Consider the following 24,594-nt stretch of genomic DNA (forward strand, 5'->3'; position numbering starts at 1 on the left):
TATTTAACGTTTTCATTAAGAATATTAATTGAATTAAATCGAACTCCTTTTGATTTAATTGAAGGCGAATCTGAGGCCATTTAATTTAGAAATATATTAACTGTAAAGCAAGCTGCTGAGTTTCTTTATCAAATATTATTTTTACTGCGTAATCTATGCACTAACTAATATATGTAAAATTCAGCTTCGTTTCATCTATGACTAAGTAAATATTTACGTAGAATGTTACAAGTTTCAATTTATCTAGAAAAATGTTTAAAATAAAATGGCAACGATTTTGTCACCCAACTGACGAATATTTCCATCGAATGTTCCAGGTGATCCTTTTGATACATCCAAGTGAAATGCTTAATTAGTATCACCGAGTAGTTAGGAACAATAATTCACGTTTCAAAGTTACATTTAATTTCTTTGATAATTCAGCTTGGAAACACTGGACGTGCCATCAGTTGGTGCTGCAGAATATTAACCTCATTTTTAACTAATATAACAATAGAAAACCAAAAATTGATCGACCTCTATTTCTAGATCAAAATATCCCCTTAAACGAGCGAAACAAATAGTTTCCTATCGCACGACACCTGTCAGATACCTATTTGCATTCAGCGTCTGTGTGTTTGTGATTGTTCTATGATTCCTTCAATTTTTGTCAAATTTAGATGACATTTCGTTTAGTCGCCTTTTATTCTCCAACAGGAAATATAGGCCATTTAATTTAGAAATATATTAACCGTAAATCAAGCTGCTGAGTTTCTTTATCAAATATTATTTTTGCTGCACCAACTAATATACGTAAAATTCTGCTTCGTTTCAGCTATGATAAAGTAATACTAAAACTAATGTTAATAATACTAATAAATTTACGTAGAGTGTTACAAGTTTCAATTTATCTAGAAAAATGTTTAAAATAAAATGGCAACGATTTTGGTCACCCAACTGAGGAATATTTCCATCGAATGTTCCAGGTGATCCTTTTGATAGATCCAAGTGAAATGCTTAATTAGTATCACCGAGTAGTTAGGAACAATAATTCACGTTTCGAAGTTACATTTAATTTCTTTGATAATTCAGCTTGGAAACACTGGACGTGCCAGTCAGTTGGTGCTGAAAAATATTGACCTCGTTTTTAGCTAATATAACATTCAGTCGATAATTACCTGTAACAAGAGCTTATTGACCTGTGACGCGTAATTTGCTGCTCGGTTTACTGTTACCTTCGTTGTTTTGTGCGTATTATGTACACACGTAAACGTATTACAATTACAGCCATGGCCGTGCACGAAGACGGGAACCGCGTGTTTTATTTTTCGAGTCGGAGAACCAGCGCAGTAACATGTTTACTGTGTCGTGCGTCAGCAACGGGAACAGAGATTTGCAAGTTGCAAATACAGTTACCGTTTCTCGTGAGTAAATTATTACCGTAATTAAGCGGTGCCAAACTTGGTGGAAAATTCATTTGTAAAAGGTACTTAAGTGTTCGGTCTAAACAAAAATGAGTTTCCTCGAAAACAGTTATCGATGTTAAGAAAATTTCTTTCGAAATATCGTATAACGTTATAATTTTTAATTTAATAATTTCTAAGAGATTTTGTAATCTTTAAAATCTTGAATCTCTTTTGCTTTATCTTGTTAGCTTCTCCCTTTGACTTTTTCAAACGCGCAAACGTTAATGTAATAAAGTAATCCTAAAGAAGCAGGGATATCTGTTAAAAAATTTGTTCGCATCTTGCGTAATCTCGAAGATAAACTTAATTATATAATCCATAAATATAAAATGAAAATTACGAACGTTTATGAGATACGATGAGAGCAAAGTATGATGTTATCAACGATGAAATACTGTTAATAATCAACGTAGATTAAGTAAGGATTAAAATAAATTTGAAAGACAAGCACGGAATAATAAAACGTGAATTAATTTCTCACGTATTTCATTACTTTGAGAGATAAATATAAATATGCTTTTGACGCCAATCTCGAGCGAAATGCAGAAGTGGATTTCTTAAGATGCAATTCCGAGTATTAGCGTCACGAGCACTTCCAAATGTCATTTTCTTCCACGGGACGCGAACGTGATGAAAATACGCTTTTGATTATTCACCAGGATCCCGAGAAAGCCTTCTCTACGGAGTGCGTCTGGCAGAAAATGAATTGTTGTCCAGGATAGCAATTACATTTCGCGACGTGACCCAATACAAGGACGCGTATCGTCGTAATTTACATTTTACCGTTAAACAAGACGTAGGCGTGTATGTTTCCAATCCGAACAATCGCTAAATTCCGATCCTCCATTTCATTAAACGAACTTCAATTAGTTTAATCCTCGTGAGAATCAACTTCATGGTCTGTGAATAAAGTTTCGAACGTGATGGTTCGCTTAAACCAGTTAGACGCGCGGAATCCCCTCTGAAGCGTTCCTTATGGTGAATTTAATAAAATTCCCTCTAACATCTCCGGCGCAGCAAATTTCAAAAAGAGATATCAGAGATTCCTTTCGTTAACTTCTATCGTAGACCCTGTACGAGGATAATGCTCGGTCATTGCATAAGTCCCGCGTATTTAACTATGCAAACTTCTGGGGAGGAAAGAGCGGGGCTCGATTTTCACGAAGTGGGTGAACTTATATTCGCCGCTGACATTCTTGATAAAGAGAATATTTAAACATTTTAAAGAGCAGTCGGGCAGAGAGCGCTGTCAGCACGGGGATTAACGAAAGATAGAAGTTTCGCCGCGAATATTTATTATAACGTATAAATGTTTCGCCAACCGGGTCTGTAATCCTCGAAAAGATTCGAAAAATTGTCGATGAATTCGCTAGTATTAAAAAGTTTTATCGAAAAAATATATTACCATTTCGACAGAAACGTACAAGTAAATAAAGAAAATATAATAACATTTACAATGATGTATTTTATTTAGTCGAACAACAAAATATATCGTATTTAAATTTACGACAGAAAATTTATTCAAATTTAAATATTTTCAAACGCAATATTTAATAAAAAATAAATTTGTTTTATTAAGCATCCTATCGTCGCTGATATTTGTTTCGATACAAGTAATGCAGTTGGTTTAAGCTGTTGGCGGACTACGTAATAAGACTAGCGATGGGTATAAGCGAATAACTCGTTCGACGTTGAATAAAAATAAAAATAAATTACGTATACTACGCTAGATCACAGTACAATTTCAGTACATTCTACCGTTGCTAATATTTATTTCGATACGAGTAATGGGTTTAAGCTGTTGGCAGATCACGTAGTAACACTAGCGATGGGTATAAGCGAATAACTCGTTCGAAGTTGAATAAAAATAAATTGCATATTAAATCCAACGCTAGATCACAGTACAATTTCTACTTAACGAAAGTGTACAATTTTTTTACTTATTTTTTGCAGTTTTTTAACTAGCGAAGGACTAGGTAATTTTGATATTACAAAGACATTAAATTGCAACGGTGAAATAGAAATAATAATTTTTAATTGGCAATTAAAATTGAAACAAAAATTCTTGATTAGACTGACTGTGTTAAATACATCCTCCCCATTAAGAAAGAATGATAAATGGCGCGAAGTTACGTTTTCATCCCTGCGGTGTTATCTAGCATGATGGCCCAAAACCGAATGGATGTGAATGCCAGCAACCAACAGGAAAACCAATAAAACACACGTGGCAATAAATCGCGCGTGGTCGCGCGGGCGTCGTCGAACGGGCAATAATGGGTGCCTCGTGGCTGGGCAAGCAGTCCTGCATCCAGATACCAGGAAGGGTTACTTTCAGGTTTCGCACAGAGCGAGGCTCCAGTGCGGTTGGTCGTTCGACCGGAAGCAGCCGTGCACCGAGCCACTGGTTGATCTATTACATGTCGTTTTAACCTGCACCGTTCCGTGCAACTCTTGCAACACTGGCCACCGTGTAGACGAGACTTGTTTCGTCATCTTACGCCATCATCGTGACGAGATAGGGGCGAAAGGAGCACGTATTTTTGGACACCATTTTAACGTGGTCCTTAGCTACGGGGGTCAAAATTCTTTTTTTCGAGATGAAACTAGCCCCTACTATATGGGTATGGTTAAAATAAATCGTCATCAACACAAAATTTTTAATCTGTGCGTTTGTGATTTTTCTACAACTTCTGCTATTTCTGTCCAATCCCGACGAAACTTTATTTACTTGTTCCTCATATTCCATCGGAAAGTATCGACTACTTTATAGAATTATAAGACTCAATTATTATTGCATTCATATAAAATCTGAATCGAGATTCGTACTTGGTACGATTTTTAACTACGTTTCTGAGGAATAAACAATTATTATAAGTTGACGTAAAAGCTTCGAAAAATACTGTAGGTTAGGGTGGTCCTTAGCTATAGGGGTCAAAATTTTTTTATAGTGAACGATTCTGCCGAGCATGGCGTAAAACACATGACGGAGTACAACACAATTTCTTAACTAAAGATGAAAAACATAAACAGTATATTTTACGAGTACTAGAGAAATATCGAATGCAATAGCCAACTACGAACAAATCAAGGTTAACACTAAACCTACTGGCACTTCATGTATTCCTACCATGATCGATCAAATGACCAGTCTTTCTTTTTCTCTTTTACGAGACAACGTACTTCTAGTTTTTGCATAATATGTATAGAAAGTTGTATTTCGAAGTTTATTAGTAAGATATCCTTCTCTTTTATGTCGCCTATTTCTTCTTAAAGCATTGACTTCTAAGAACTTGTACAAAAATATTCAATATTTTTACTCTAAACGTGCATTATTACTTTAATAGTACTAGTAAATTAGTAATTTTCATTGGACAGAAGATAAGACGCTCTTGAAAACAAATTTTCTTTCAAGTCGATACCGTAATTAATTCCGGAGAAAACAATTGTTTAAGAAAAAATGACATAGTAATTATGTAAACACCTATTATACCAATTTAAATTCATTTTCAATTAAATAAACAATTTATGATCCAGTTTTATCGCACACCAGTCGTATGATCAACAGGAAGTGCTGAAACTACTTTGGATATGTAGCGTCAAAGTAAATTTCAAAATAAACATAGAAGATAGCATAAATTATAGTAGGTGATATGATCATTAAATAGAGGATGAAATGTCCTTTAAAACGAATTTTGTTCCAAATCGATACCGTAGTTAGTTCTAGAGAAAACAATTATTTACGAAAAAGTACTGGCTAGTAACTACGCCAACATTCTGTATATAAATTAAAATTAATTTTCAATTAAATAAACAATTTATGATCCAGTTTTATCGTACATTAGTCCTACGATCAGTAGGAATTGTTGAAACTTCTTTGGGTATGTAGCGTCAAAGTAAATTTCAAAATAATTATAGAAGACAGCATAAATTATAGTAGTTGACAGAGTCATTAGATAGAGGATGAAATGCCCTTTAAAATGAGCGTTCGTGCGAGTCGATAGCTCTATTAGTTCCGGAGATATAGTGATTTTAGTTTCAAGTCGATGCGGTGGCTAGTTACGGAGATATGAGGCTTCGAAGTTTGTTTACGTTTCGTTGTGCGCGCGCGAGTTCATTAATCTTACGCGCGCGCCAATAGTAAACAGTGCGTAGTAAATTCTTGGAAATACTACGCCGGAACTGGGTCACGACAGTCACGTACGCGGGGTAGGTCAGCACCACGCACGTGCGACAAGGAGGTCGGACTCCGCTAGACGAAGACAGGGATAGTCGAATTAAAAAAATTACCTTTTATATAAATTACGATATCTCCGAAACGGGAAGTCCGATCGTCAAAAACCAAAAGCCATTTCAAAGAGGAAGGTTTTCCGTTGCCAACGATGCCTCATTTATAAATAAAACACTAGTAGTTTCGAAACTGCATGCGTCTAAAGTTTTAGTATTTTTAATACGCGTGAATAGGCTTTCGTACGTCACGGGCAGAGAGACAGTGGAAATTAAAAAAATACTTCTTTACATAAATTACAATATCTCGAAAACGGAAAGTCCGATCGACATAATTCAAAAGCCATTTTAAAGAGGAAGGTTCACCGCTTCTGACGATGGCTCATTTATGCAAAAAGCACGAGTAGTTTCGGAACTGCACGCGTCCAAAGTTTTAATATTTTTAATACTTTAGTAAGACGAGGAGTGGAATTTAAAAAATTACCTTTTCATTTAAATTACGATATCTTCACAACGGATAGTTGGATCGTTATAAACAAAAAACCATTTTAAAGGGGAGGCTTTGCCGCTTCTAGCAATGCCTCAATAATTAATAAAATACTAATAGTTTCTAATTATGGAAACTCTTAGATAAATGAAACTTCTTCGTTGCTATGTGCACCTTTCGCGTTTCATACGTTCATATGTATACGATCTAAAGTTGAGTAAAATTTAGAATACGTATATATGAAAACATCCTAAAAATGAAAGGGCCCTGATTCGTTACGTTGTCTTGCATTATTGTATAATAGATTTTATGGGACTGGCCCTCTTGGACAAACAAATGGCCATATTCATATTTAAAATGTTCAGTACAGTTGCATTACCTTCTAGATTTTTTATCCAGTTGGAAGATGTACAGGTAATATCCAGAGTGAAGCAAGTCCCTGAGGTTATATTAGCCTTTGCAGCAGAGAAAATGTGTATTTATGGTCCCCTAAAGAAACTTGAGTAACTTGTTGATTTTTTTAGCAGAAGATACGATGTGTGCTAACTGTGTAAAGTTTTAGCTAAAATAGAATATTGCACTGCTCTGTTATCTGCTGGATGGACATTTTAGCTAAACTATAAGATTAATATAGTTCACAGAAATATGTTAACGAGCACTTATTCAATAAATAACAACTCATTGGATTCGTGAATCTGTGTAAAATAAACGTATTTCTTTAATACTTTTCCATTGGAAGGTGCATGCAACGGATCCAATTTAATTAATTAAATATATATATATGCACTCCATAATTTTATTTTTCAATATTTTGTTAATGTACAGCAAAATTTCATTATAATTCAATTTCGACGCAAAGTTATCACCTAAATTGTGAAACATATTTACGATTAAAAGCATGTATCGTTATCAGAATAATCTATACAGAGTAATTAAATTATATCGAAAAGACTGTATAATAGAAATTGTTTCGGTGGAAACATAATAGTATACAAGGGAAAGTAATAGAATTTTCATACGTTAAAACGTACACCGTTCGACTTCGTAATTACATAGACATATACGTATACATGTACACGGCGTGTATTTAATGCAAAATCCCTGACATGAACTGCCGTTGGTCATTATTGCTCGCGTAAATGGCGTGTCAGAGTATCAATGTGGCTATTATAGCACGTCAAACGATCGGTGAGAGTACCTCATCACAACCCCTCTTTGAGTTCCTTAACCCTTTCCCTGCAGACGACGTATACAGGGTGGTTCCCCATATATGGGTGAAAGTTCCTTCACAAAGGAACTAAACAAATTAATTCTCAACATCGGACGCTAAAGAAGATAAATATGAGATAAACTCTAGATTTTCGATGAGATTACATCGAAAATATAATAGTTATTCTAAAAAAATATTCGAAAAATATAATCTTATTTCAACCAAGAACTATAATGTATTTAGTTGTGCCAATAAAATTAAAACTCCGTATTAAATCGTCGTTTATCGGTCTTTAAATCCGTGCTTTTTGCGTTACTAATTCCACGTTATCGACAAACGGTTAATACATTCGTTTCCAGTGACATTATCTTCCTTTCGATAAAGCATATCCACTGAAACGTCGATGAGAATCGTCTCATCGTATCGCATCAATCGGTAGTGTTTCATCGCACAGAATAAATAGATTCCTCATCAATAAAATATCTCTCCATATTTCATCTATCGCTTGCCTGACAAGCCGTTTATTTCGCGCGTGCAACATCTATGTTAGTTTAATATCATAATGAAACGTCAGAATTAATTTCATCGGGGAATATATCCTGATACATTGCAATATTGGTTTACAGATCGAATCACCGTGATCTTATCGAAACTGAAATACTTTTGTTTACATTAACAGCCTGATACGATTCGAAACTAACGTTGATCGCTTGCTCTTAAAATCGTGCTCCGTATTTTCAATGGATCCTATATTCAATGGGAATTTAATTTCAAATATTCCTTTAATTTTTGTATTTGTAAGGATTTTCTAAATTTACATTTTTCGAATGATTATTTAATCAACGGTTATCCAAAGAAAATCAGACAATTAAACAAGTCGCATGCAAACTAGATTTTGTTTTTTAATTACCTTGTGAAATTTTCTAATGAACTGCTCGATTTCGTGTTACAGGACCCTGTTTGCAGTAGAGATAATTGGAAGTACTTCGAGTGTGAAACGTAGCTGTAGACGCGTTGCTTCCAGATTCGACTCAACTTTGGATCAATCCCTTAAGGTAAGCGTAGATTCTAAATATCACGTGTAATTAGCAAAATCCAGACGTTGGAGGAGTCACGAAAGTCGCAAGTAGGCTACTCTATGTGCAACAGTTTCCAACATTTAATGTCGGATAGCTGTAAAGTGACAAGTTTGACATTTCGTTATCTTCGAAGGCCAATATCGATGAAACGTCACTGATTCGAATTTTTGTCAATCGACCTCGAGCCAAATTGTCTTCAAAATGTAACGTATACATAGTAAGAACCTACATTTCAAACAGAAATTTTCAAATTTAAAAATATAGTTTATTTTGGAAAATAAAACCTTGTGAAATTAAATTTTAAAGAAGCTGACTCAAAAGTAAAAATATAATTTCTCTTGCAGACAAAATTGTTCGTTCATAACCGTAATAAGTGCTATCAATAAGATTCAAAATAATGTTTTCTGCTCAATTTGACAAACTGATTAAATGTCGTAATTCAAGAAATCGTTTGTTATAGATTATTTTTTTATTTAGAAAGTAGTTTTTTTGCAAATACCTCGGTTCTTAAAAATAATTTTATATCGCAAACGGTGGCATATTTCAGTGGCCAGCTCTGACACGTAGAGACTTGACAAATGGATTCCAAGCGAATTGTCAGCGGCGAGCCACCTCCGCCGCATGATTATTTGAGCTTTTCTAAGTGAAAGACAAATTAATCGTCCATTTCCGAGCCAATTTGTCATTGCAGAAAACAATGGAATGCTCGCGAAGAGACGCTGTTGCCGTATTCAAAATCACTTTTATTATACATTTGATGGAATGCAAGAGGAATGCTCCACTTTGGATTCCCAAAATGAAATCAGACAGTGTTTCTCAAGCTTTATATTCTTGAGGATAGTTTGAACGAAGAAACATTGTCGCGGATATAACGGAATAGAGATAAATTCTTACGTTTTTAACTATTAAATAACGCGACTTAAAATTCTGGTCAAAATTAATATTTCATAGAGTTATAATTAAAATTTCTTTTCTTCTTTTAATGAATTAAATTAGACTTTTCACGTATTAATTACTCTTTGCCTTTTTCATACAGGTAGGATAGCAGGATTTTCAATTTAAATTTTATTTCTATTTTTCCATTGTTGGAAATATTTATAAAACGAATCAGAGAGCTGTAGTTATCGAGCTACGTATTGGACACTTTTTTTAAATTTCTGGCTGACTCCAAATGCTGAAAAAGTAGAAAGTTTTACAAACTTATTCGTTTATAGCCTTTTGTCAGTAGTAGGAGATATTACACAGAACGTGCAAAAAGGTTTGTGTCAAAGAGGATTTCCAACTATCCGTTGAAACAGACAAAAATGATTTAACAAAAATGCGTCTGAAAACCATGGTGAAAAAATGGTAGATGGTTTGTTTCCCTTTAACGTTTTGTCGACATACGAATCTTAAAATTTGTCAACGTTAAGCCGGTGTATTTTGTAAACGACTGGTCAAAGTGTCGATATTTCTGTAACAGTTCGTCGATATTTATAGTTTTATACCGAATATACAGGGTGTTCGGCCATCCCTGGGAAAAATTTTAATGGGAAGCTTCGTTAAAAAGTTATAGAAAACTTTATATTTTCGGTAAAGAATTTTTTTTCTCGAAAGTACGTAGAAATTCGAGGGTATGTCCACTCACTAAAAGTGCTTATAATTGACCCCTGGAAGCGAAAATATTTTTTTTAGAATGATTTGAAACTTTTTAATTTCGTCGAAAAATTTCACACTTACTCAAATTTTTTTTTCGATACTGGGTAGCATTTCGGCGGTATGAGTATTGACCAAAAATTATTGTAATTGACCCCCACAATCGAAAATAATTTTTTTTAGAACGGTTTGAAATTTTTTTTTTTCGCCGAAAAATTTAGGCACCTACCCCCTATCGATTTTTCTTAAAAATTCGTTTTTCATTTTTAGTAATTTTATTTGATGTCCTATAGAAAAGTTGTCTAATACTTTTTTATAGGTACCCATGAGCACTAGTTCAGAAAAAAGTTTCATTGAAATATATTCGCAATTGTAGGAGTTATGGCTGTTTGAAAATTGGACCATTTTTATGGGGTTTTTCTCATTTTGCGGAGTCAAGAACCAACTTTTCCAATATTTTTACGATTTGTACATATTCTACACTAAAATGCGCGTAGTTTGCTTTTTTAAACATTAAAATCGTCCCATCCGTTTAGAAGTTATGACGTTTTAAAGATTCGCACGAAATTTCGGGGAACCATTTGAGGTCTCAGATTATACTTTCGGTAAGGAATTTTTTTCTCTAAAATGCGTAGGAATTTGGGGGTATGTCTAATGACGAAAAATGATTGTAATTGACTCCTGCAACTAAAAATAATTTTTTTTACAACGATTTGAATTTTTTTTTTCGCCGGAAAATTTCATACCTACTCAAATTTTTTTCTCGAAATTGGGTAGGATTTCGGGGGTATGTCTATTCACCAAAAATGATTGTAATTGACTCCCGAAACTGGAAATAATTTTTCCATATAAAGATTTAGACTTTTTTAATTTAATTTTTTAATAACTTTTTAACGAAGCCTCAATCAACAAATTGATATTCTTGACTTTCGTCTTATTTTGGCCTTTAAAATTTCCCATTAAAATTTTTCCCAGGGTTGGTCGAACACCCTGTATAGAATTTCAAATGATGGAAACAAACTTAGGAAACGAACATAGAAACACCATGACACATTCACTATCTTTTACAGAAATATTTTTACTTTAAAATCGAATGTACAACATCTCAGAGAATCTGTAAGAAACAAGATCGATTTGTAAACGAGAACTGATAGTTCCTTTAAACAGCACTTGTTTATGTCGAGTAACGAGAAAAAAGGAAATTAAGTAGAAGAATAAAAATGGTGTGGTGTATTTAATTTTAATATGTCTAGTTTCGATGTCCAGAAATTCTGACTTCTGAGGCCTCGATCAGCTGTTTTGCGAGCGTTACTTTCGCTTTCCAATGGAATATGTAGTATCTCGGGTTATTAATTGGTCAATCGATCACGCTTTACCGGTGAAGTTTACTTGTAACGATCGTTCATGTCCTCTCCCGTTCGCTTCTCACTCTCAACCCCTTTCATTCTGACACTGTGAAGTGGGTCGTTGTTAGGTTAATGACTCATTAACATAGCTGGTCATGATAGATGTGCAATACTGCAAGCAGCATGTTATGCCCGTAGCTCAGAAGTAGTACTAATTAATGGGTGGTGTATTTTTCTTCGTTTCGATTATAGAGCCAGCGACGCTCGAGCTACGAGCATCTGCACACTTTGCAAAGTAAACAATTATTGGAATTGAAATCAATCGAATCGACGAACGTTCCGTAAAGTTTTACTTCGATTCTTCCATCATACGTGAAATGTGCAAAAATTATAGCGTGCAGAAATTCTGATAACGTTTATTTGCAATCAAAATTAATTTATTTGAATTTTACTAATATTATCGAACGGTATTACAGGAAAATTAATATCTTCTTAAACAAAATTATGTATAGATAAGAAATTGGAATTTATATCGATTTTAAAACCCAATTAATCTGCAGCATTTCAAGAAAAATTATTATTTATTCATATAGTGTTAGAAATTTGAATCGATTTAAAATTTAATATTTAATATATTCACTAATTTATAGAATTGAAACTGACAAAGATTAGCGAAAGATTTAATTCATATTATTGATTGTAAATTTTTGAAAAAATTTATACACAGTTAAATTTATTAATACTTCAAGGAATATTACCTCTGAACTGACTATTATTTCATTGTATTATTCATGTTTACCAGTTTATGGATCCTGTGTGAACGTTACATTTGAAATTATAACGGATACATCTGTTTAATACCCAGAATAATGTTAATATCATCTGTTCGTTAACTTAGTATTAATACGTTTTGTCTGTTTACAATCTACCTTTCAGTGTTTGTAATTATTAATTGTCGTTGTGTTTTATAGAACGTGTATACTCCATTTGGTTAACAATACGATTAAATATAAATTGCTCGATATAATCATAACTTGTCGAACGAACAATTAACGTATATAATTTAGTCAAATTTTTCTAGCTATACTGGTACTGTTAATTAATATGCAATGTTCAGGAATATTATTTTCATATTCTCCAAAATTAAATACAACATATCGATTAGAAAAGAATTTTATTTAATTTCTGTGTAATTTTTAAATATCATATGCGTTTCAAATTTAAAATAACCGCTACATTAATTAGTTCAACTAAATTATTAAAAATAAAGCAATTATACAAAAAACCGTAACTTATTTCCTTTTTTATTACCAATTTACAATAAAGGAAATAATTTTTCTTGAAGCATAGTACTGAAATATTATTGTATATTTATCTATTATAGCAACGTTTTATTTTGAAAATACAACGATAGTTTTTCACAAGAGAATTACTCAAACTCTGTTTTATGCGGTTTACGCTCAGGTGTCCTCTTTCCCAGATGGACGTTTTCACCGACCCTCGCAAGATACATTCGCATACTTTCTAGAAATTAAACAGATACTCCTGAAAGTTCTATAGTTATGAAAACTCGCTAAAATACGGTGAATCAATTTTTTATTCAACTCAAATTCGAAAAACAAATCGATGTAATCTACTGAAATTTGTTCAGAAGATCAATCAATCTTTCAGAAAAATAATTATTACTTCAATTTCTGGTATCAATCATCATCAACTTTCCGTTTGGTCCTGTTTTTATCTAGCCTTCGATTTCAATATGTAGACATTCACGCGTACGGTATAACCTCGATAATTGGACACGAGCATGGTCCATTGTATTGCATCGTCAAGTGGAAGGGATGGCCATGTAGCATTGAGTGCAAATGGAGGGAGAACTAACCGGTAGTACTGATCATAGATAGTGGAATAGATATTAATACGCTGCCTACCAGACCTGTGAAACTTCCTACGAAACCAAAACCATATTTTTTGACAATTGGAAACTAGAACTTTCAGAAGAATTACTTTACTTAATGAATTGTGCACGTCTATGTTGTATACATAATCAAAAGATATTCAATATTGAAAAATGGTAATAAAACGAATGCCTGCTACTGTGAAACTATTGTGATATTGATAAATAAACACAACATAGTTGATTTTGATTAGGTCTCATTGTCCTTTATTGTTATAGAAATATCTGACCACTGACGATTCAAAAAATATAGGTGCAAATAGATATACTAAATCACTTTATAATACTGAGATAACAAATTTTTTAAACTAATGATTCTTCTACATGAATAGCTCGATACTGTTTTAGAAAATAACGAGCTCTGTCAATTAGCGTATCAAAAGTTGTATGATTCCATCACCAGAAAAATGTCTTATAACAGTACATATTTTGTATAGTGGCTGGTTTTATTAAAATAGAATAAAATAAATTAAAATTAGACACCCTGTATAATGAGGACATTCAATAAAAAAAAGTAGCAGTACATAGGGCACGAATGTGTGATTGTAGAACCGTTTTATTGAAAGTAGGACACGTGGTAACTCTGTTCCTTCTCATTGAATTGGTTATCTTGATTATTGCATCGACCTCGATTATTGCAGGAATTTTTAGCCCCATTTTCCTGTCATAATCGAGGTTCTATTACAGTCACGTTACAGAATGTTCTCCTATTCGACACAGAATCAGAAACATAACTCGAAATTTTCATATTAAGAAAGTCTTTAACGGATTGCCCTCTGAACCCTCTATATGTATTTCCAAAATTCAAATTTATTAAAAGGGAGGTGTCATGGGCCAAAGGTGGAGAACCCTTGATTCCAGAACGTCTTACTTTGAATCTTCCTAATTGGAATTTTTATATTAAGAAACTCTTTAACGGATTGTCCACTGAACCCTCCGTATGTATTTTCGAAATTCAAATTTATGAAAAGGGGGATGTCATGGGCCAAAGGTGGAGAAACCCTGTTTCCAGAGTGTCTTACTTTGAATCTTCCTAATTGGAATTTTTATATTAAGAAACTCTTTAACGGATTGTCCTCTGAACCCTCCATATGTATTTTCGAAATTCAAATTTATGAAAAGGGGGATGTCATGGGCCAAAGGTATGGAACCCCTGTTTCCAGAGCGTCTTACTTTGAATCTTCCTACTTAAAATTTTTATATTAACAAAATCTTTATACCGATTGTCATCTGAACCCTTCGTATATATTTCCAAAATTCAAATTTATTAAAAGGGGGAGGACCATAGGTCAAAGTTAGAGAACCCCTGTTTTCAGAGTGTCTTACTTTGAATCTTCCTACTCAAAATTTTTATATTAACAAAATCTTTACACCGATTGTCATCTGAACCCTCCATATATATTTCCAAAATTCAAATTTATTAAAAGGGAGGTGTCATGGGCCAAAGGTGGAGAAACCCTGTTTCCAGAACGTCTTACTTTGAATCTTTCTACTTAAAATTTTTATATTAACAAAATCTTTATACCGATTGTCCTCTGAACCCTCCATATATATTTCCAAAATTCAAATTTATTAAAAAGGAGGTGTCATGGGCCAAAGGTAGAAAAACCCTGTTTCCAGAGCGTCTTACTTTGAATCTTCCTACTTAAAATTTTTATATTAACAAAATCTTTACACCGATTGTCATCTGAACCCTCCATATATATTTCCAAAATTCAAATTTATTAAAAAGGAGGTGTCATGGGCCAAAGGTAAAGAAACCCTGTTTCCAGAGTGTCTTACTTTGAATCTTTCTACTTAAAATTTTTATATTAACAAAATCTTTACACCGATTGTCATCTGAACCCTCCATATATATTTCCAAAATTCAAATTTATTAAAAGGGAGGTGTCATGGGCCAAAGGTAAAGAAACCCTGTTTCCAGAGTGTCTTACTTTGAATCTTTCTACTTAAAATTTTTATATTAACAAAATCTTTATACCGATTGTCCTCTGAACCCTCCATATATATTTCCAAAATTCAAATTTATTAAAAAGGAGGTGTCATGGGCCAAAGGTAGAAAAACCCTGTTTCCAGAGCGTCTTACTTTGAATCTTCCTACTCGAAATTTTTATATTAACAAAATCTTTACACCGATTGTCATCTGAACCCTCCATATATATTTCCAAAATTCAAATTTATTAAAGGGGAGGTGTCATGGGCCAAAGGTAAAGAAACCCTGTTTCCAGAGCGTCTTACTTTGAATCTTCCTACTTAAAATTTTTATATTAACAAAATCTTTACACCGATTGTCATCTGAACCCTCCATATATATTTCCAAAATTCAAATTTATTAAAAAGGAGGTGTCATGGGCCAAAGGTAGAAAAACCCTGTTTCCAGAGCGTCTTACTTTGAATCTTCCTACTTAAAATTTTTATATTAACAAAATCTTTATACCGATTGTCCTCTGAACCCTCCATATATATTTCCAAAATTCAAATTTATTAAAAGGGAGGTGTCGTGGGCCAAAGGTAGAAAAACCCTGTTTCCAGAGTGTCTTACTTTGAATCTTCCTAATCGGAATTTTTATATTAACAAAATCTTTACACTGATTGTCATCTGAACCCTTCCTATATATTTCCAAAATTCAAATTTATTAAAAAGGAGGTGTCATGGGCCAAAGGTGGAGAAACCCTGTTTCCAGAGTGTCTTACTTTGAATCTTTCTACTTAAAATTTTTATATTAACAAAATCTTTATACCGATTGTCATCTGAACCCTCCATATATATTTCCAAAATTCAAATTTATGAAAAGGGGGATGTCATGGGCCAAAGGTATGGAACCCCTGTTTCCAGAGCGTCTTACTTTGAATCTTTCTACTTAAAATTTTTATATTAACAAAATCTTTATACCGATTGTCCTCTGAACCCTCCATATATATTTCCAAAATTCAAATTTATTAAAAAGGAGGTGTCATGGGCCAAAGGTAAAGAAACCCTGTTTCCAGAGTGTCTTACTTTGAATCCTTCTACTTAAAATTTTTATATTAACAAAATCTTAACACCGATTGTCATCTGAACCCTTCGTATGTATTTCCAAAATTCAAATTTCTGAAAAGAGAGAAAGGGGTCAAAGGTAGAGAAACCAAAGTAAAAAGGTGGAGTTTCCAGATCGCCTTATTTTGAATGTTCCTACAGTATCGTCGGGCACGCATTCGAGACCGCATTAGTTTTCGAGGAAATGAAACGGGAAGCAGCGGGGAGGGGCAATGGATTGCGCCCGGGTCATTATTCATTCGCGCTTGATACATTATTTCACAGTTCGGCAACCGCCTTCTTGGCCGGGAAGTTTCACGCGGCTACTTCCTGTGTTTACGAGCCTTTCAACGGAAATGGAAAATGCCGGAATTTCTGAGAAGTACCTTGGCACAAAATTCGCCACCGTTCACGGGGAAAGTAATTTGCGTCACTCGCATTGCATCCAGAGTAGCTTCCGCCTTCGGCACTTGGCTGCGGGTACCTTAAACCTTGCCTCTGCCAACGACGAGAGGCCCGAGGGCGACAGTCGCTCGGTCTGAATGGTTTCGGAGCAGTGAATCTGACGAACTTTGAACCCCAGGTTCCTCCAACACCGATTCTGATGTTACCCGTCATTCGTACGGACACTCCGCGAATGCTAGTTCATGGAAAAAATCTCGGGAGTCTATTCTGTCGAGATTGCCCGTTTCGTGCGAGCCGAATAATTTTAAATTCCGTAGTTGATTGCTCGTGGGATGCCGGAATACAATTTGAGACCGAACTACAGCTTAGCGCAAATATTTGTTTAACCCTTTGTTGTATTCTCTTTCGTCGAGTAACAGGTTTGCACAAACCATTCTGCGTCTGGAGAGTTCAGAGGGCAATCGGTGCACGTCCACTGTTTCTTTTCAACGCTTTGACGACTGCTGACGCCACTGGGGCGCCGTAGTACGAATTTCAGCCGCTAGAGACCGCTGACGCAACATTGGCGTCGCACTTTCACATGCAAGAGACTCTAGAATCTCCGTCGACTGCTTTTTTCTATACTCATTTTATAAATTCTTTTTCAATTTTTAGCTAATGATAAGTCATGGTCGAAACTAGCGGTCGTCAAAGCGTTAATATGAAAATCTACAATTAGTAAGCCAATTTAGTTGTTATTTTTATTAAGGGACCATAGAACTAAGCAAAAGTGTTCAGAAAACAGTGACGGTTCAAAATTGTACCGTGTTTGTTATTTAAAAAATAATTCAAAATAAATAATATTCAAAATGACAATTAAAAAGCATTAATCTGAATTGAAACAAGCGAAATCATGAAATGAGTGATAGTTTTGGCAAAACATCTTATAATATTCTCATCTTTAAAGAAATATCTAGAACCCTAACGCGAGTAAAATAACTATTGAAATGAATTTTAATTATGCAGGGTGTTCGGCCACTTCTGGGAAAAATTTTAATAGAGGATTGTAGAGGCCAAAATAAGACGAAAATTAAGAATACCAATTTGTTGATGGAGACTTCGTTAAAAAGTTATTAACAATTAATTTCAAAAATTTCAAATCGTTCTGAAAAAATTATTTTCGGTTGCGGGGGTCAATTACAATCATTTTTGGTGGATACACATACTTCTGAAATCCTACCTACTTTCGAGAAAAAAATTCGAGTAAGTGCTGAAAGTTTTGGGTGAAAAAAAAAGACTTTCGAATCGTCTTGGAAAAATTATTTTTAGTTGTAGGGGTCAATTGCAAGCATTTTTGGTCAACAGACATACCCCCGAAATCCTACTCAGTTTCGAGAAAAAAATTCCTTACCGAAAATATGATGTCTGACCATACCATTGACATGCTTCCCTGAAATTTCATACGAATCTTTAAAATGTCATAACTCCTGAACGGATTGGACGATTTTAATGTTTAAAAAAGCAAACGACGCGTATTTTGATGGAGAATATGTACAAATCGCAAAAATATTCGAAAAGTTGATGCTTGACCCCGAGAAATGAGAAAAACCCCGTAAAAATGGTCCAATTTTCGAACAGTCATAACTTCTATAATACAGAATATATTTTAATGAAACTTTTTTCTGAAGTAGAGCCCATGTGTACCTACAAAAAAGTATTGGACAACTTTTCTGTAGGGCGTCAAACAAAATTATTAAAAATCGAAAATGAATTTCTAAGAAAATTGGACAGGGGGTAGGTGCCTAAATTTTTCGACGAAAACAAAAATTTTTAATTAATTCTGAAAAAATTATTTTCAGTTGCGGGGTTCAATTACAATCATTTTTAATGAATAGACATACCCCAGAAATCTTGCGCATTTTCGAGAAAAAAATTCATTACGGTCGGAACTTTAAATGTTAATAACTGTTTAACGAAGCCTTCATCAACAAATTGGTATTCTTGATTTTCGTCTTATTTTGGTCTCTAGAATCCCCCATTGAAATTTTTCCCAGGGGTGGCCGAACATCCTGTATATAATGAATTTAATAATCCGTTCCTAGTATGGCCAAACCAATATTTCGTTAAACTCTATTAACATCCATAAATGAAAAATCATTCCAACGAACTTTCATCGATTTTCGCGTCTTGTTTTTTCTCGTAGTGGCTCTTATTAAATTCCGGGGGAGCGGTTTTCTTTTGTACGTTCAGTAAAATGAAGAATCCCTCAACCTCTGCCTTTAATCTGAAGCAACCTCTCGATCTTTGCCCCTGAAGCTCTACTTTTAATTTGTAAGAACCCTTGTGACAGGCTTGGTAGATAGCAATTGAACTAACTAGCCTTACGTTTTATCGGCGTCAATTAACAATTACTCACCTGTTCCGTAATACTACGATTCGAAATGAATTCACCAGACTGGAAAGCCAAATATCCAAAGCGAGAACTGAACGGTAGGCTGTATTGAAATATGCTGAACTACTAGTGTATTCCCCTTGGTAATCATCACTGACGGATAAAGTTTACATTGAGTTATTTTCATGAACAAATTAGGGCTTCTCTTTAATTGCACGCAGGAGCATATTTCTTCGTTATTGTAGCAATGTTGAATGATACGTGTGTTATTTAAATTTTTAACTTTATATCACATTGAAGTTACTTTTCTTCATTAAAGAGTGGACAAAGTTAAACTTGAAATAAAAATTGTATTATAAACAGGGGTATAATTGATTTATGAATACTTTCATTTGGCGCAGTTTGGCGCAGCCCAAAATGTCTACAAACAGAAAGAAAAATTAGGAGATTACTCAAGAATGAAAAATTATGTGGGAAAAAATTAGAAAAATGTATTGTCACGACATCGATATCGGAAAAATTAATCTCACGACCGATATTGATAAAAAAAAAATAAGATGGTAAATCTAATAATTTCTTAATTAATGTTACGAACTCGTGGAAGCCAAGCATAACCGAAAAGGGTTAAAAATGAAATATTAGCAAGGTAAAATACGTAAAAATTTATGTAGCGAAAAATTAGAAAAATATATCGCTATGACGACTAAATTCAAAACACGATATTGATGGAAAAAATAAAAGGAAGGTATACACAATAACTTTTTAATTAATGTGTTTGTTCACGTGGAAGCCAATCGTGACCTGGAAAGTGTGAAAAGGAAAATGTTGGCAAGGTAAAAATGGAATAAAGTATTGATGAAGAAATATAAAAGTTATTTTTATGAAATCGAAAAATATATAACTCATTTATCAATTATAGTCTTATACGAATGATTCTTCCTAATTTTTACTTTGCCTTTTCGACATCAACTCACACCAATGCGCGGATGGTAACTCGAATTGCACGTGACCGACAACGGAAATGGCTGATCGACACGTGTCGTTGAAACAACATAGAGCTGACGTAATGCAAAATAAACACAGACGACACTGCGCATTTCGCAAATCCACAATCAGATCATAACGAATCGGACGTTGTTCCGAGTGTTGCTTTAACACGACCACCGATCAGTTATAATGGCCTTATATTTACGCAGCGATCGAACTACAATAAATTTTTATTCGATTGCATATTATAGGATTATCATAAATAGATTACGAGCGATGAATTCGCAAAACTGAAATTCAGAATTCATATCGTCCTTTAAACATTTTAATAATATATTTTCCATTTACATATTTTCCATGTATCTTTATCAATGCATATATTTTCTATATTTTACATTTCTATTTTTTGTTGCATGTTTTGAATGTTAGAATATGCTTTTTGTTTTCTCAAGCACCACGCGATTACCACGCGTTATTATTCCGATGAAAGGAAATATCATCTTTACTAGGAAATAGTTGTTTTTTTGAAGAACCTTTCCACAGCAAAGTGGAACCACAGAGCTTAAGTCCCTGTCGTCGTAACGATTGATGGCTTAAAGTTGGAATCTTGCCAGGATCAACAAACTAGATCCAACCCTCACTTTGGACACAAAGCTGGGCTCTTCGATACGATATCTGTTATTCAAAACGAGAGAAGTGATGAAATCTGATAAATATGAAGCCGGTTTCCCTCGCCTGAGACGCTTTCAGAGTTACGTTTACCAAGTTCACGAGGTAATTTGTGGTAATTCCTAAGATAGCGTCTTCATCACGCTTGATGTACTTATACTCTATTAGATTCCACAGTTCAGGAGTTAAACAAACAATTTCGTAAATGTTGCTTCGTATGCAAAACGAATTACAATTACTTCACGAAATATGTAATGTCCTACTTTTGAAAATCAAAAACATTACTTCTTATGTATCGATCATTTAACTTATTAGCGACAAATAAATACGATATTTAGAAAGAAAAAGAATGCTTCATAATATCATCATCATGGTACAACTAAAAAAAAATTGAAAAAGATTTTCGTTAAAGAAAGTGAAATAGTCAGAAAAACAAAAAGATACACAATTCCCATACCATTTTGGCGTTAACTAGATTCTATAAGAAGTTTCGGTTGTAAACGGTTAAATATTAAAAATTAACTGCACAGATAAGGGGGAATAAAGTAATTTTCAGCCTGGATGTAACAATCGCTGCTTAGGTAAATTCATTCAAATTGCGGAAATATAAGAGCTTTAAGATTGCAAATTACATTAAGCGGTGATTAGGGGTTTACCGCGCTACAATGACGCTGAACGGCTGTTTGTAATGGCCCCTTTCTTCTTCCCTCCATACGGCATTGCCGATGCAAATAAGGAGATACGCGGCACGAATTGCTCAAACAAATTCAACGGCCATTAGAGGAACGATTGGCTCTCCCTTCGCGGTTAAATTTCGCGGCTACTTTGTGATTTCATCGGAATTATTCGTGAAGTTCCTAAGGCGAATGGGGAACCGAAAAAGTAATCGCATTACCACGCTCGCGTTGGAGCGATCTAGCAGTGTTTGTTCAGCAACTCGGTCGAAAAATGCGCACCGAAATTGTGGGAAAGTGTTCCACGATGGGCTCTGTAGAGTCTTGGGGAACATTAAACTGCGTCAGACGGTTAGTCGAGTTTACGAACAATTTATTCTAGCTTTTGAACGTATAAACTTCAAGTCTTCAGCAGTAGAAACAATCGAGTCAAAATTATAACTACAGTATCGAGATATTATCGTTTTAATACTAAAAATGATCAGCAAAACTGAATGATCAAAATTCTATTGCGTTGCCCTTCAAAAGAGATATCGAATTGGAAAAACGTTTGATGATCAACTTCAAATATCTACAAACATTTTAATTTACAGAGACAAATACGTGACGATATTCGTCTTAACACGTTGATTGCCACACCAAAACCGTACAATTTTTCACGAGACCAAACTTCGATTTTGGATAATTGTAAACTGCATAACTTAAAATTTGCTTCCGGTACTTATTTTCGTAACCCCGCTAAACTTCGTCCTATTCAAATTTATTTAACATTTCAATTTCAATTTAACATTTCACAGTGGGAAAGTCTTGTCACCCATATATGGGCGACGTGGCAGTTAAAGTGTTAATAGTGAAAATGATCAGCAGTTATGGACGATAAAAATTCCATTACGTTGTTTCTAAAAAGAGACGTAAAATTGGAAAAGTTTGATAATCAACTTTAAACACCTACAAACGTTCTATTTGATAGAGACAAACACGTGACGATATTCGTCTTCATACTGAAAATGATCAGCGAAGTTATGGATGATACAAATTCCATAAAAGATTGCAGAACCGAACAGTTTTTACTTAACAGAAACAGACACGTTATGACATTCGTCTCAATACTGAAATTGATCAACAGTTATGGACGATAAAAATTCCATTACGTTGTTCCTGAAAAGAGACGTAAAATTGGAAAAAGGTTCGGTAATCAACTTCAAACATTTATAAACGTTCACGTTGACAGAAACAAACACGTGATAATACTCGTCTTAATACTGAAAATGATCAGGAGTTATGGACGATAAAAATTCCATTACGTTGTTCCTAAAAAGAGACATAAAATTGGAAAAGTTTGATAATCAACTTGAAACACCTACAAATGTTCTACTTAACAGAAATAGACACGTTACGATACTCGTCTTAAGAATAAAAATGACCAGCGAAGTTACGAATGATAAAAATTCCATAAAAGATTGGAAAACCGTTCGATAATCAATTTCAAACATCCACAAATGTTCTACTTAACAGAAACAGACACGTTATGATACTCGTTTCAATGCTGAAAATGATCAGCAGTTATGGATGGTAAGAATTCCACTGCATCGCTCCTCAAAGAAGACGTAAAATTGGAAAACCGTTTGATGATAAATGTTAAACATCTGCAAACGTTTCAGTTGAAATTTTTGGGGTAATTAAACTAAGAAACTCTCGGAGTTAATCGCTTACATAAACCACGCGCATGCATACTAAGTTATGGGCCGAGACAGAAATTATGCCATAGTTTGCAGACGTTTTTAATCTCGTGTCAGCGGCAGTTCCCGCAACGCGAAATTAAGTACACTCGTTAGCAAGACGATGTTTGCTAATGCGAGAAAGATTCGGGCTCGCGCGGCTTCTTATCTTTTTCAACTCGAGTGTCACGGTGTTTCCCATTAATTCGCAATTCCATGGACAGGCCACGCTTACTGCCAAAGGAGACGATACGTTGGTAATATCTTATATCGTCGTGATGTTTGCGGAAATGTACGAAGCGCCAAGAAATAAATCATCCGCTGGAATTTCACGTTACAGTTTCAGTTTGTTAGGATTTCTTCTACTTCGTTTTTAATGTACACTTTGCTATCGATCGAGGAAAAGATCTTTTAAATACTAATACGTGTGTTTTTTATTGTATCAAAAGTGACGAAGTCTTTGGAAATTTAAAATTAATTCCTGGACAATTGTAGACCTCATTGTGGTAGGTACCGTGGTAGCTGTCGTTAGTTAACCGTGTATAAACTTAGAACAATATATGTTGATTGGACAGTCAGGAACTTTACTCGACCTTTGCTATACATCCTCCACACATGTCAGCTCCAAGGCTACTGGAGGACTTGTCAGTAAGGCTATTCAATCTCAGTCAAACTCAGTAATGAGGGAGTACCACCAGTTAGTAGTTAAATAGATCTTTCAACAGTCTCCACAATGCGGGGAATTTAGATAAAACACAAACGGGAGTTTTGAAGTTTAATTATAATTCAAGAAAGGAGCCCCTAAATGGCGGTCTTCTCTCACCACTGAATTCCACCAAGTTCCCAACTGAGTTATCCTCGCTAGTTTTCTACAAAATCTAGGATGAAACATAATTTTGTTCATTTGCTCCCACAGATAACAAACGTGTCACTTTATAAATATAAATTCCAAATTCAAATGTTTGCACGTCTATTGCCACCGCAGGGGTGTAATTTTGTTTAGTTTCATTTCGAGTTGAGAACTTTTAAGTTTGTTTCAGTAAACCAGTTTGCTTGATTTGATTTGAATTGTGCTTCATTGTTTCTCCGCTAGTGTCTTAACACGGAAATTTCAATGCAATTACTGTTGCGTACCAGAAGCATTGCATTCTCTGGTTCGACTCAGGACGTTGAGGATGGAAGAGTAGTGTCTGAAATGCGATAAGAGGTAAAAGGTCGCGGCACCAGGATGATTATGATCGTAAATAACAATCGATCGTGGCATCGACGTTAACCCGATGTCGCGTTTGATGCATGTGTGTAAGCACGCGTTACGCTGGATTCACTGGCTGGTCGCCTCGAAGCACAGCGGGGATTATCTATCAATCATAGCCA

The 24,594-nt window shown here is 34.5% G+C and overlaps 1 long non-coding RNA gene across 1 annotated transcript in view; it reads left to right on the top strand.

Moving 5' to 3' along the window:
* Positions 1-24,594, top strand: part of LOC143343681 (uncharacterized) — a 328,353-nt gene that overhangs the window by 141,629 nt on the left and 162,130 nt on the right. The window contains exon 3 of the long non-coding RNA XR_013079999.1: positions 8,319-8,421. This is a non-coding gene — a long non-coding RNA (uncharacterized LOC143343681). The remainder of the gene's footprint in view (positions 1-8,318; positions 8,422-24,594) is intronic.

The sequence above is a fragment of the Colletes latitarsis genome, chromosome 7 (assembly GCF_051014445.1).
Source record: "Colletes latitarsis isolate SP2378_abdomen chromosome 7, iyColLati1, whole genome shotgun sequence".
Taxonomy (NCBI): Eukaryota; Metazoa; Arthropoda; class Insecta; order Hymenoptera; family Colletidae; genus Colletes; species Colletes latitarsis.